The sequence below is a fragment of the Mobula hypostoma genome, chromosome 3 (genome assembly GCF_963921235.1).
Source record: "Mobula hypostoma chromosome 3, sMobHyp1.1, whole genome shotgun sequence".
Lineage (NCBI taxonomy): Eukaryota > Metazoa > Chordata > Chondrichthyes > Myliobatiformes > Myliobatidae > Mobula > Mobula hypostoma.
Window position 1 is genome coordinate 96,212,684 of NC_086099.1, and position 15,700 is coordinate 96,228,383.

Here is a 15,700-nt window from a genome sequence, read left to right on the forward strand (position 1 = left end):
GACCCTTTGTCAGGACGAAGGGTCTCGGCCTGAAACGTCAACTGTACCTCTTCCTAGAGATGCTGCCTGGCCTGCTGCGTTCACCAGCAACTTTGATGTGTGTTGCTTAAATAGCAATGTGATTTAGTTTATCAGACTATTTCTATTTTATTTCAGGCATTTGATCTTTAACGATTAACCAGTGTTTTTTTAGGTGAAATGAAACAGTCATTATGAAGCCTGTTTAAAAATTAAATCGATGTAGACTTTTATGGAGACACAGATATCAAATACAGAATAGCAATGGCGAAAGAAGCTTTCCAAAAAATACAGACCATATTAACAGACAGAAAGATGAGCATATACACTAAAAACAGAATACTGCAGTGCTACATTTATTCTATCTTGACTTATGGAAGTGAATGCTGGACCATTTCCCCAGCAATGGAAAAGAGACTAGAAGCAGCTGAATTATGGTTCTACAGGAGAATGTTAAAAATATCATGGACCACACACATATCAAATGAAGAAGTTCTCAGAAGAGCCCAAACAGTTCGATCACTCACACCAACAATAAGAGAAAGGCAACTCAGATTCCTAGGACACATCATGTGGAAAGATGAACTAGAAAAACTCGTACTCTCTGGAAAGATTGAGGGGAGTAAACCTAGAGGAAGACCTCGGCTTATGTACATCAAAAGCCTAGCCAGGTGGCTACACTTCGAGGAAATGGAAGTCATCCAAAAAACGACGGATAGATCTATATGGAAAACCATGGTCACCAAAATCTGCATCAGATATGGTACCTAGACAAACAGACAGACTTCTAATATTTTCGGTTTACCTCTCAACTTCTGTTGTGTAGTTTTGTTCAATCAATGAACATTGCCAACATGATGGAATTTGGCAGCCTTATGTGGCAAATGCCTTGATCTCTTGTGCATGGGAGCAGGCATCTTTGATGTCAGTGCACTTGTCATTTCAACTCTTTTGCATTAAAAGAAGGAATATTTAAAATTGCATCGGGGATTAGGACAGATATACTGGCCGTACCCAAGTAACAAACAGACTCCATTTTTTGCGATCATCTACAAGTTGAATTTGTCCATAAGGTAGAAAACACGCAAAAATCTTTTGTTTTGTTAACCATAACTCCACAGAATTGTCATCAATGGCATTAAAAACCTAAGACTGTTAAGAAAGAACAATTACTAAAATGGGGGTGGGGGGAGAAGAAAGGGGAAAGTAGTCCTGCCATTAGTAGGAATGAACACATACATGCACTGCGCTTCTGAGTTTGGTAATCCTGTAGGAGGTTGTTCATATCTAGGTAATCCAGACATTTGTAATCGGGAGATAGCCTGTAAAGAACACAAGGTAAAATAATAAGTGCTTCAAAAGGGAATGGTAGAAGAAATATGGAAAGTAAATCAAGATTCCAAGTACCTCCCTGCCCTCAAATTTACCTAATCCATTTCCGACACCACCCTCCCTTTTCTTGATCTCTCTGTCTCTATCTCTGGAGACAGCTTGTCTACTGCTGTCTATTATAAACCCAGTGATTCTGACAGCTACCTGGACTATACCTCTTCCCACCCTGTTACTTCTAAAAATGTCATCCCCTTCTCTCAATTCCTCTGGCTCTGTCAGATCTGCTCTCAGGATGAGGCTTTTCATTCCAGAACTAAGGAGATGTCTTCCTTCTTCAAAGAAAGGGGCTTTCCTTCCTCCACCATCAACACTGCCCTCAACTACATCTCTTCCATTTCACGCACGTCTGCTCTCTCCTCATCCTTCCGCCACCCCACCAGGGATAGGGTTCCTCCTGTCCTCACTTACCACCCCACCAGCCTCCGCGTCCAACACATATTTCTCCGTAACTTCCATCATCTCCAACATGATCCCACCACCAAGCATATATTTCCGTCTCCCTCCACTTTCCACTCCCTATGCAACTCCCTTGTCCATCTCCTTCCTGGCACCTATCCTTGCAAGTGGAACAAGTGCCACACCTGCCCTACACCTCTTCCCTCACTACCATTCAGTGCCCCAAACAGTCTTTCCAGGTGAGGCGACACTTTACCTATGAGTCTTTTGCAGTCATCTATTGTATCCGCAGTGTGGCCTCCTGTATGTCAGTGAGACCTGATGCAGATTAGGAGACCACTTCGCCGAGCATCATGCTCCGTCCGCCAAAAAAAGCGGGATTTCCCGGTGGCCACCCACTTTAATTCCACTTTCCATTCCCATTCCAACAATTCAGTGAGTTAGACTGAGAGGAAGAGTATAAAAAGACGACAGTTTTATAGAGCGGGTGACAGAGTAGAGGTAGACAGAGTAGGAGGGCTTTGGCTCAACAGTCCTTCGGTGATAAACGGGTCGAGGCAAGGTAGGTTACCTGTGAAGAATAGAAACAGCATGTCTGTGAGGCTGGTGTTCTGTACTGGGTGTCAGATGTGGGCAGTCTGGGAGACTCCCAGCCTCCCGAAAGGCCACATCTGTGCCAGGTGTGTCGAGCTGCAGCTTCTTAGGGACCGGGTTAGGGAACTGGAGATGCAGTCCGATGACCTTCGTCTGGTCAGGGAAAGTGAGGAGGTGATAGGAGCTATAGGCAGGTAGTCACATCAGGGCCTGGGGAGACAGATAAGTGGGTAACAGTCAGGAGAGGGAAGGGCAAAGGTCAGATACTAGAGAGTACCCCTGTGGCTGTCCCCCTTAATAACTACTGCTTGAGTACTGTTTGGAGGAGGGGGGGAACCTACCTGGGGGAAGCAACAGTGGTCGCGCCTCTGGCACAGAGTCTGGCTCCGTGGCTCAGAAGGGTAGGGAAAGGAAGAGGATGTGGATGCAGGAATGAAGCACGGATGGTAGTTTGCCTCCCAGGTGCCAGGGTTCGGGATGTTTCTGATTGTGTCCACAATATCATGAAATGGGAAGGTAAACAGCCAGAGATCGTGGTACATATTGGTACCAACGACATAGGTAGGAAAAGGGAGGAGGTCCTGAAAACAGACCACAGGGAGTTAGGAAGGAAGTTGAGAAGGAGGACCTCCAAGGTAGTAATCTCGGGATTACTGCCTGTGCCAAGCGACAGTGAGTATAGGAATAGAGTGAGTTGGAGGATAAATGCGTGGCTGAGGGTTTGGAGCAGGGGGCAGGGATTCAGATTTCTGGATCACTGGGACCTCTTTTGGGGCAGGCGTGACCTGTACAAAAAGGACGGGTTGCACTTGGATCCGAGGGGGACCAATATCCTGGCAGGGAGGTTTGCTAAGGCTACTGGGGAGAGTTTAAACTAGAATTGCTGGGGAGTGGGAACCGAACTGAAGAGACAGAGGAAGGGGCTGTTGGCTCACAAATAGAGAAAGCTTGGAGACAGTGCGAGAGGGAGGGTAGGCAGGTGATAGAGAAGGAATGTGCTCAGACCTATGGTTTGAGAAGTGTCTATTTTAATGCAAGAAGCATCATGAACAAAGCGGATGAGCTTAGAGTGTAGATCAGTACTTGGAGCTATGATGTTGTGGCCATTACAGAAACTTGGATGGCTTGGGGCAAGAATGGTTACCTTGAGTGCCAGGCTTTTGAAGTTTCAGAAAGGACAGGGAGGGAGGCACTGTTGATCAGAGATAGTGTCACGGCTGCAGAAAAGGAAGAAGCCATGGAGGGATTGTCTATGGAGTCTCTGTGGGTAGAAGTTAGAAACAGGAAGGAATCAATAACTCTACTGGGTGTTTTTATAGACCACCCAATAGTAACAGGGACATCAAGGAACAGATAGGGAGACAGATTCTAGAAAGGTGTAATAATAACAGGGTTGTTGTGGTGGGAGATTTTAATTTCCCAAATATTGATTGGCATCTCCCTAGAGCGAGGGGTTTAGATGGGGTGGAGTTTGTTAGGTGTGCTCAGGAAGGTTTTCTGACTCAATATGTAGATAAGCCTACAAGAGGAGAGGCTGTACTTGATCTGGTATTGGGAAATGAACCTGGTCAGGTGTCAGATCTCTCAATGGGAGAGCATTTTGGAGATAGTGTTAACATTTCTATCTCCTTTACCATTGCATTGGAGAGAGAGAGAGGAACAGACAAGTTAGAGAAATGTTTAATTGGAGTAAGGGGAAATATGAAGTTATCAGGCAGGAACTTGGAAGCATAAATTGGGAACAGATATTCTCAGAGAAATGTACGGCGGAAATGTGGCAGATGTTCAGGGGATATTTGTGTGGCATTCTGCATAGGTACGTTCCAATGAGACGGAAAAGATGGTAAGATACAGGAACCGAGGTGTACTAGGATGTTGATAATCTAGTCAAGAAGAAAAGAAAAGCTTACAAAAGGTTCAAAAAACTAGGTAATGATAGAGATCTAGAAGATTATAAGGCTAGCAGGAAGGAGTTTAAGAATGAAATTAGGAGAGCCAGAAGGGGCCATGAAAAGACCTTGGCGAGTGGATTAAGGAAAACCCCAAGGCATTCTACAAGTATGTGAAGAGCAAGAGGGTAAGATTCAAGAGAATAGGACTAATGAAGTGTGACAGTGAAAAAGTGTGTATGGAACCGGAGGAGATAGCTAAGATACTTAATGAATACTTTGCTTCAGTATTCACTATAGAGAAGAATCTTGGCAATTGTAGGGATGATTTAAAGCGGATTGAAAAGCTTGAGCATATAGATATTAAGAAAGAGGATGTGCTGGAGCATTTGGAAAGCATCAAGTTGGATAAGTCTCCAGGACTGGATGAGATGTACCCCAGGCTACTGTGGGAGACTAGGGAGGAGATTGCTGAGCCTCTGGTAATGATCTTTGCATTATCAATGGGGACGGGAGACGTTCTGGAGGATTGGAGGGTTGCAGTTGTTGTTCTCTTATTCAAGAAAGGGAGTGGAGATAGCCCAGGAAATTATAGACCAGTGAGTCTTACTTTAGTGGTTGGTAAGTTGATGGAAAAGATCGTGGGAGGCAGGACTTATGAATCTTTTGAGGATGTGACTAAACACATTGAGGAAGGAAGACCTGTACATGTAGTGTATATGGATTTCAGCAAGGCATTTGATAAGGTACCCCATGCAAAGTTTATTGAGAAAGTAAGGAGGCATGGGACCAAAAGGGACCTTGCTTTGTGGATCCAAAAATGGCTTGCTCACAGAAGGCAAAGAGTGCTTGTAGATGGGTCATATTCTGCATGGAGTTCGGTGACCAGTAGTGTGCCTCAGGGATCTGTTCTGGGACCCATACTCTTTGTGATTTTTATAAATGACCTGGATGAGGAAGTGGATGGATGGGTTAGTAAATTTGCTGATGACACAAAGGTTGGGGGTGTTGTGGATAGTGTGGAGGGCTGTCAGAGGTTACAGCGGGACATTGATAGGATGCAAAACTGGGCTGAGAAGCGGCAGATGGAGTTCAACCCAGATAAGTGTGAGGTAGTTCATTTTGGTAGGTCAAATATGGTGGCAGAATATATTATTAATGGTAAGACTCTTGGCAGTGTGGAGGATCAAAGGGATCTTGGGGTCTGAGTCCATAGGACACTTAAACCTGCTGAGCCTGTTGACTCTGTGGTTAAGAAGGCATACGGAGAATTGGCCATCATCAACTGTGAGATTGAGTTGAAGAGCCAAGAGGTAATGTTTCAGCTATATAGGACCCTGGTCAGACTCCACTTGGAGTACTGCACTCAGTTCTGGTCGCCTCACTACAGGAAGGATGTGGAAACTATAGAAAGGGTGCAGAAGAGATTTACATGGGTGTGTTAACTCGGCCTTTTCTCCTTGGAGGGTTGGAGGATGAGAGGTGACCTTATAGAGGTGTATAAGATGATGAGAGGCATTGATCGTGTGGATAGTCAGAGGCTTTTTCCCAGGGTTGAAATGGCTAGCACGAGAGGGCACAGTTTTAAGGTGCTTGGAAGTAGGTACAGAGGAGATGTCAGGGGTAAGTTTTTTACGCAGAATGGTGACTACATGGAATGAGCTGCTGGTAACGGTGATGGAGGCAGATATGATGGGGTCTTTTAAGAGACTCCTGGGTAGCTACATGGAGCTTAGAAAAATAGAGGGCTATGGGTAACCGTAGTAATTGCTGAAGTAAGGACTTGTTCAGCACAACTTTGTAGGATGAAGGGCCTGTATTGTGCTGTGTTCTTCGTCAGTCCATGGCCTCCTCTACTGTCATGATGAGGCCACACTCAGGTTGAAGGAGCAATCCCTTATATTCCGTCTGGGTAGCCTCCCATCTGATGGCATGAAAATCGATTTCTCAATCTTCCAGTATTGCTCCCTCCCCTTTCAGCGTTCACCATTCTCAATTCTCTCTCTCACCTCTATCTCATCTGCCTCTCACATCTCTTTGGTACTCCTCCCCCTTTTCTTTCATGACCTTCTGTCATCTCCTATCAGATTTCCCCTTCTCCAGCTCTGTATCTCTTTCACCAATCAACTTCCCAGCTCTTTACTTCAACTCTCCCCCGCCCCGCCATCCCTTCCCGGTTTCACCTTTCACCTTGTGGTTCTTCCTTTCCTCCTCCCACTTTCTGACTCCTCAGCCCGAATCGTCAGCTGTACTCTTTTTCATAGATGCTGCCTGGCTTGCTGAGTTCCTCCAGCATTTTGTGTGTTGCTTTGGATTTCCAGCATCTGCAGATTTTCTCTTATTCATCATGATTATCATGAAGCTTTGAATGTTTATATTGGAAAAAAAAGATTTCAGTTTGGTTACAGGGCCAGGTAATATTGCCTATGAAAATAGAATTAAAAGTGAGTCATTTGAATAGTTATTTTGTGTCAGAGTTCACACTAGGGGAGGAAAATATTCCTGACATTCCAGGGAAACTAGAATATTTCATTCAATTAATTGCTAAAGTTACCATCGGCAAGTTTAGAGTATTGAAGAAAAAAATGGCATAAAAACCATGTAATCCTAAAAAAAAAGAGGTTTTGTTCGAGGGTTTTAGTTGGAGATATCAGATTATGTGTTGGTCATATTTTCCAACAGTTTCTTGATTCAGTATTTGGCTGTTTATTAGGTTTGAAAATGCAGTGGTTATTATTTAAAATGTCAGAGGGAGAGAAAACATGCAAAATTATTGAAATGATAAGAATCTAATAATAATATTGGAATGATTGTTGATGTGCAGAAAAATGGGATGATTAGAGAAAACCAAACAAGATTTATAAAATATAGATTACTCAATTTACTTTAGAGAAAGTAATTAAAAGTAGAAAGAAAAATGGCATGTAAATGGACATTCACATTAGCTGAACTTGCATGCTACCTTCACACTGAAGCTTATTTTGTAGAAAGTAACTTGTTGATTGGAATATAAAATTAGTTGAAAATGGCATCAATGGGTATGTACAAATTGAAAGGAGGTCAATCTGTACATCATTATCTGTTTCAGTTCCTCAATCATTTACAATATTTAGAGTATTTAAATAAAATCTAAAGAGGAACATTTAAGATGTATGTAAATAATAAACAGAATACTATAATCTGTCAGTGAGGGTCTTAAAATCAGAGTCAAGAAATCGTGATGCTCCTTAGAAATATTGAGTGAAAGTTTTATAGACAAATAAATAACAAAAGTAATTGAGAATAGGAATAATCCCACTGAAAGATAAGCAGGGTAAGGAAACTGGTTGAATAATAACTTCATCTCAACTTTTAACCAAAGAAGATGACAAAGTTAGTGCTGCACTGGAAAGTTGGCTTAAAAAGAACATTAATAAACGTTGGATAGAAATTGAGAAAATAATTAAGAAAATCAAAATGAAAAGATGTGCTGTCAGGTGAAGCTGACGTGCATCCCATTTGTGAATTATTTGTTAGTGCACACAAGGGATAACTAGAAGATATAGTGGTGTCAGAAGACTAGTGGCTGGCAAATACTTCAATATAAAAGGATGTGGGCAAAAAACTGGGAACATTTGATTAAGTAGATGGTTAATAAAAAAAATACTAGATTCTTGACTAAAAAATTTCATAGATCATCTAAAGAGAGAAAATGTATTATAATGCAATATGAATTCTTTTACTTGGGTAGAAGACAGTATATAAGTGATACTACAGGCAATATAATTTGGTTGAAGACCTTTGATACCACACTGTATGACTAATACCAAAAGATTTTAGATAATTCATTAACTAGGCAGAAAGATATTTTGTATTTTGGCATCAGTAAATGTGAGATGATAGAAGCTGACAAGAAAAATAAAACTGCCAACAACTTACAAAAAGGAATGTAATGTGGTAGAACGGCAAACAAGTTGCAAAGAACAGCATTGCCAATCAGCAAATGATCAAAACTGCTAATGAAGCACTGATTTATTTCAGGACGTATTAATTTCAAAGGTGGTGAAATTATACCTAAGTATGTGTAGGACTTCAGTTAGGGAAAATACAATACACAGTTCTGGCGTCCATCTGACAGAAAAGGTATAGAAGAATGTAGAGTGAAGTAATTTTCTTTTTAAAGGATTTCTAAGGATGGTTACAGAAATTAGAGCTCTTAGCTTTGGGGAAAAATTAATGGTGTTGGGTTGTGTTATTTTAGGAAAGAGAAAACAGGAGACCTCAGAGTTCTTTAAAATTCTGTTTGAGTTGGACAAGGTGAATACAGGGCAAATTGTTTTGGCTTTTGAGAGAATAAAGATATCATATCCATGGTAGCTGTCAATAAATCCAAATATGAAATAACTAGGAAGGTTTTATTTTCAGAATGCTTAAATTGTAGCTCTCAGAATTGCAGATATGGTTGAGGCAAATAGCTTGGACACTTTCAAAGGGAAACGAGGTAAGTACATGAAAGTAATTGAAATAGAAGAATGTGTTGAAAGGCTGAAGTGGGATAGAATGTGAAGAGACTCTTCAAGGCTGATTTATACTTGTGCGTCTAATGTACACTGTAGGTGCAGCGTAGCTGCGTACCCTACACTGTACTCTAGGCTGAACCCTATGCCGTAGCCTAACGCACACCTCTCCCAAAATGTAACTACGCGTCGCGGTGACACAGACCGAACAACTGTGATTGGTCCGCTTGGTAGCATCACATTTCCTCCTACGCTACAGTAGCTTCCCATTGGGTGACTGAAGGGCAGGGAAGGAACTCTGGCTGCAATGCTTTCCATAAAGCTTTACAGACCTCCGAAATTATGGAGGACCCTGTGCTTGATGCCAGTTTGTAGCTAGCTGCTACAGCCTGTTGACTTCCACCTGAAGCTAAAACTTGAATGGTGATTGCCAGTCTCTGAGTATACTGTGCGTACACTGATGTGAAATAAATGGTTGGAGATGATGAACCAAATCGTCAAATCTACCTGCCGGCGTCCGAAAATATTTGAAATGCATTTCCTCAGTGGCCGGACAAGTACAGAAAATTCACCCTCCTTCAGTTTCAGTCGCCATTGTTTGAAATTTGAGTTTCTTCGTGTTGAGTTTCAACTAGAAAGAACTCGAACACAGTGACATAGAAACCCCACCGCCAACTAGCATTTTGGTGGTGAATTGCAGAGGGAGGCAGACACACCAACGCACAGGTATAAATGCTCACAACGGCGTAGCCCACTTGCATAGGCTGCAGCGTAAGCTAGTACGCACAAGTATAAATCATCCTTGAGTGATAAAGACAAGGAAAAACTTACTGTGTTGAATATTCTATGTAATGACACAGAATGATATACCAGGCGTGATGGTGATACAAAGATAAGTGTCATAATGAATAGTATAGACAAATATCTTTCTTTTCTTTCTTTTTAAATCTTTTTATTGAATTAGTACACAAAAGGTAAAACATATAGAAACTAATACACTTGCGATATAAATTTACAAGAGATATTAATACATAAAAAACAGTACAAACAGTGCAGTTTAGTTATAAAATAACAAAGTAATATAATATGTTACGTACCCCGTAACTGGGTTGCCAAACCAGCAGAAATGGATCACTCAGTTGGAGTCTGGAGTACTAGAACTAAGAAAGTTTTATTAAAGAAACAAGCAACACAGTAATCGAAAGGATAATAAATGCAACAATTCAACAATGATAACCACACATGTGCACAGAATTAAGATAACAGCATCAATCAAGCTCTATCGTTGTCTAGGGGTAAATGACCAATTTCAAAATGACTCAAAGTTCAGTCCAGTTTGTAGTTCAGTTCGCAGTAATCGTTGCCATGGCGATGGACAAGGTGGGGGAAGAGAGACAGAATAGGAACAACTGATCATTCAGAACACTGCTTCACTCACAGACCAGCGGGATGGCTCACAGACCAGCGAGATGGCTCACAAACAGCTTTTGGGCAGGTCCTTGGTGATGTCACCTGAGGTCACCGACTGTGACCCCTCCTCCAGATGCGGTCGATCCTCTGCAGTGAACCCGGCACCCAGGCAAGGGCGGACACACACCGGGTTCCCGCTGATCGTACCTTTCCACCCTTGTTGTCTGGGACTTCTCACCCACTCGTGAGAAGCGCACCGCTTCCAGGGTCTCGTTACCTCGGGTGGCGTGTGTCTGTCTTAGCGAACCTGTCCCTTTTTATCCCCCTGCTGGGGTATCGCCTGTCCATCACTTCAAACAGTTCAGGGTTCAAAGGGGGGAGCCGCTCCAGACAGCTCTTCCTCCCACATCCCTTCATTACACATCTCCAGACGCTGCTCCATTGTTCCTTATCTCTCCTTCCCCTGAGGGCAGGTGGCAGACCAACTGCTGATGCCACTGATGCTAGCCCAGGCCAGCAAACATCTTAATTTTATGTGTATTCTCGTAACACTTCCCCCCTTTAAGGATTTTTACCGGGAGGTAAAAATTACAAACATGACTACATTATCTGGTACATACACAATATACATCTTTAACAGTTATTTAGCTAATACAGAGAATTTGAAGCTGTCAACACCTTGACAGACAGTCAGCGATCACATTTTCCGTGCCTTTTATATGTCTAATTTTTATATCAAATTCCTGTAGCATCAGACTCCAACTTAGCAATCTTCTGTTTTTATCTTTCATAGTGGCCAAAAACACTAATGGGTTGTGGTCAGTGTAAATTACCAGTGGTTTTCGTGCCGGGCAAATATAAACTTCAAAATGTTGTAATGCTAGTATGATGGCCAGTAACTCCTTTTCCACAGTGGAATAGTTCCTCTGATGGGTATTAAATTTCTTAGAAAAGTAAGCGACTGGGTGCTCAACCCCATCTTTGTCTGTCTGCAACAGCACCGCCCCGGCAGCTTCGTCGCTAGCATCTGTTGCTAGGGAGAAGGGTTTTGAAAAGTCAGGCGCATTCAGCACAGGATGGTGACATAGAATCGCCTTCAGACTCTCGAAGGCTTGTTGACAAAGGTCGTCCCACACGAACTTCGCATCCTTTGGCAAAAGCCTAGTGAGAGGGAGAGTAATATCCGCAAAGTTTTTGCAAAACTTCCTGTAGTACCCCACCATCCCTAAGAACCTTCTCAGGGCTCTCTTGTCTGTCGGGGTGGGGACCTCCGAGATAGCCTGCACCTTAGCCTGCATCGGAGCCAGCTGCCCCTGTCCCACCACAAATCCCAGATAAGTGACCTTCGCGTGGCCGAACTCACTTTTTGCGAGGTTCACTGTCAGGCTGGCTTCAGACAGCCGTTTAAATAGCTCCTCTACTGCCACAATGTGCTCCTCCCACGTGTTACTCCAGACCACTAAGTCATCAATATATGCTTCTGTGTTCCTGAGTCCCTTTATTACTGAATTAATCATTCTCTGGAAGGTCCCTGGGGCGTTTTTCATGCCAAAAGGTAGAACATTATACTCATACAAACCGGAGGGGGTGACAAATGCCGAGATTTCTCTAGCCCGGTCGGTTAAAGGGACACACCAGTATCCTTTCAGCAAGTCGACCTTGGTGATGTACGTGGCTCTCCCCACTTTATCGATGCAATCGTCTACCCTTGGGATGGGGTAAGCATCAGTTTTTGTGATGGCGTTCACCTTTCTGTAATCTGTACAGAATCGGATGCCCCCATCGGCTTTCGGGACAACCACGCAGGGAGACGCCCATTCCGACAGGGATGGCCTAATAATATCTGTGGCTAGCATGTACTCAATCTCTTTCTCCACTAGTTTGCCCTTCTCCAAGTTCATCCTATAGGGATGCTGTTTAATAGGCTGATCGGAGGTGACTACAACATCATGCACCGTCCCTTTGCATCGCCTCGGGACATCGGGACATACATCTGTGTGCCGTTCAATTAACTTTATCAATGGCCCGCTTTGTTCGGGGGTGAGGTGAGAGACTTTGTCAGCAAGATTAGCCAGAACAATGGAGTTCTCCAATCGGGTCGGCACCATATTCACCTTTTCAAGATGGGTTTTTCCCGTCTCATTCGACTCTCCAGTCTCAGTAATTTCTGTGATAACACCAACCGGGTTTTCTGTCTGATCGTGGTAGGCTTTTAACATGTTAATGTGTACCAACTGTGTGGGTTTACGCCTGTCCGGGGTTTCGATAACATAGTTCAAAGGGTCTATCTTCTTAGTTACCTTGTACGGACCGTGGAATCTCGCCTGAAGGGGGTTGGCTACCACTGGGAACAGAACTAAGACCCGATCACCCACTTGGAACTCTTTTTCGCGGGCACGCCTATCATACCATGTTTTCATTTTAGTCTGGGAATGCCGCAGATTCTCTTTGGCAAGGTCACAGATCCTTCCCAGCCTCTCACGAAATTTTAAAACATAATCAATCACATTAACTTGAACTGCCGGACTGGACCATTGCTCTTTTAGTAAGGTCAAGGGTCCTCTGGGCCGATGACCGAAGACGAGCTCGAATGGGCTGAACCCCAATGACTCTTGGACCGTGTCCCTCACGGCAAATAAGAGGAGGGGCAAAGCATCATCCCAGCTCCTAGCGTTTTCTTGACAATACATTTTAATCATTGTCTTTAAGGTGGCGTGGAATCGTTCCAACGCCCCTTGTGACTCAGGGTGGTACGCAGAGGCTAAAATCTGTTTTGCTCCCATCTCATCCAACATCCGTCGGAAGGTGTGAGATGTGAAGACACTCCCCTGATCCGACTGGATTTCCCTGGGCAGCCCTACCGTAGTGAAAAATTTCACAAGTGCCTTTACCACGGCGGGCGCCTTCACGCTTGCCAGGGGCACAGCCTCCGGAAACCTGGTGGCGGCGCACATCATGGTCATCACATACTCCCGCCCACTCGCAGTTCTGGGCAGGGGACCAACAAAATCCACAATGACTCGGGAAAAAGGTTCCCCGAAAGCGGGTATCGGTCGAAGGGGCGCTTTAGGCAGGACCTGATTTGGCTTCCCTACTACCTGACACAAATGACATCGCCTACAGTATTCAACAATATCTTTCCTCATGTTTGGCCAGTAAAAGTCTTTCATAATTCTGTCGACTGTCTTCCTCACCCCAAAGTGTCCACCGAGGGGTACCTCGTGGGCCAGGTTAAAAATCTCGCCCCTATAAATCTTCGGCACTACCACCTGGTGTACAACTCCCCATTCCTCATCTGCGGGCACAGTAGGTGGTCTCCATTTCCTCATTAGTACTCCCTCTTTTACATAATAGCCTACTGGTTCCTTTTTTAATTCGGCCTCGGAAAGAGCTGTCTCTGCCAAATCCATCAGCTCCTCGTCCCGCTCCTGGGCCTGTATAAAGTCCCCCCTGGCTAATGCTAAGTCTGCCTCAGCTCCCTTACTTCCTCTTGTTTCATTTCGTTCCGTCTTTTCACTTTCTATTTCCCCCCCGTACAGGGTGGGCAGAAACGTTTCAGCTAAATTCATGTCGGCCTCTGCAGCTTTCCTCGCCATCCGCCGAGTTACTGCGCAAACGGGATAAACCTGCGAGTCCACGGGCGGGGCCTCCATGCTGGCAGGCTGACTTGTCAGTCTTACGGCGGGGAACACATTTCCTCCCGCGAGGTCATTTCCGAGCAAGACTTCCACGTCTTTCATCGGTAACTCGGACCTCACCCCGACTGTGACTAGTCCAGAGACCAGGTTGCTTTGTAGGTGTATCTGGTGCAAAGGCACGGTTTCAGTCCCTTGTCCAATGCCCTGTATCACACTGACCTCCCCAGTCTCAGTCTCTGAGCCAAACTCTAATACACTCTTCAGTATTAGTGACTGACACGCTCCCGTGTCTCTCCAGATCCGCACTGGAACTGGTTTTAACCCCTCCTTCACTGACACCAATCCGGCCGAGATAAACTTCTCGCGCCCTTCCTGAACTTTATCAGACCTCCTCCCCCTTGGGGGTGGGTTTGCCGGCTCAATACAGCCAGTCGGAACCCCCGTCTTTCCTTTCCTTGGGCCAAAGCACCTGGACGCAAAGTGTCCGACTTTCCCACAATTATAACAGACAACCCCAGGAGACTTCCGACCAGACTGCTCCCGGTCTACCTTATCCTTTTCACTAGTCCCCAGCTTACTTTCTGACTTTTCCGGCGGACTCTCCCCGCCGTCCTGACTACCCTTCTGGTAGCCTTTACTCGGGGCAACCTTCATTTTATGCGTCAACGCATACTCATCCGCTAACTTAGCAGTTGCGGCTAACGTGGCTGCCTCTTTCTCATCGAGGTAGGGTCTCATACCCTCAGGGACACAACCTTTAAACTGCTCAATCAGAATCAGCTGCAGCAGTCTGTCATAATCCCCCTCTACCCCTTTCGAGGCGCACCAACGCTCACAATATGTTTGCATCTCGCGAGCAAACTCCAAATACGTGCGGTCCCACCGCTTCCTCGCATTCCGGAACCTCTGCCGGTATGCCTCCGGGACCAACTCATAAATCCTGAGGATGGCCTCCTTCACCACCTCATACTTCTGGGCATCTTCCGCGGATAAAGCGGAGTAAGCTTGTTGGGCCTTCCCTTTCAGTACACTCTGAAGTAAGACAACCCACTTATCCCTCGGCCATTCCTGACTTATGGCCACTTTTTCGAAATGGAGAAAGTACCGATCCACATCGGTATCGTCAAATGGGGGAACCAGCCTAACCTCCTGGGTCGCCCGGAACCCTCCACCTTGGTTCGGCACGAGCCCCTGCTCGGCCCTTATCTTTAACTTCTCCAGCTCAAATTCCCTTTCCCTCTGTTTCTCCTCTCTCTCCAACTGTCTGTCCCTCTCTCTCTCTTCTCTCTCCAACTGTCTGTCCCTCTCTCTCTCTTCTCTCTCCAACTGTCTTTCTCTCTCTTGCCTTTCTACCTCTTTCTCTTTCTCCTGCCTTTCTAACTCTTTCTCCTGCCTTTCTAACTGCCGTACCCGGAACTCGTGCTCGAGTCTCAGTTTTTCCAGCTGTACCTGTACCGCGTCTCCAGCAGGTTTTTCAATAGACACCTCCCCCAGCTCACCTTGGGGAAACACACCTTTAGATACATAGTGCTCTACAATAGCTCTGTGTATCTCCTCTCTCCTCATTGTCGACTTCACCTTAGCAAGATTCACCCGTTTGGCCACAGCTATCAATTCCGATTTCCTGGCATCCTCTAATGCCTCCAAGGTCGGCGCCTTTATAAATTCCTCAACCTCCATTTCTGCTGTTTGTCTTTTCTTTCTTTCGGGAATTTTAACCCAATCAATTTACTCCGTCCCAAATTTAGCGTTCAAAATCGCGGACGAGAACCCCACTTATGTTACGTACCCCGTAACTGGGTTGCCAAACCAGCAGAAATGGATCACTCAGTTGGAGTCTGGAGTACTAGAACTAAGAAAGTTTTAT

At 44.7% G+C, this 15,700-nt stretch overlaps 1 protein-coding gene across 3 annotated transcripts in view; it reads left to right on the top strand.

Annotated features, from left to right (window-relative positions):
- Positions 1–15,700, top strand: part of nup54 (nucleoporin 54) — an 86,910-nt gene that overhangs the window by 12,364 nt on the left and 58,846 nt on the right. The gene's annotated exons all lie outside the window — the stretch shown is intronic.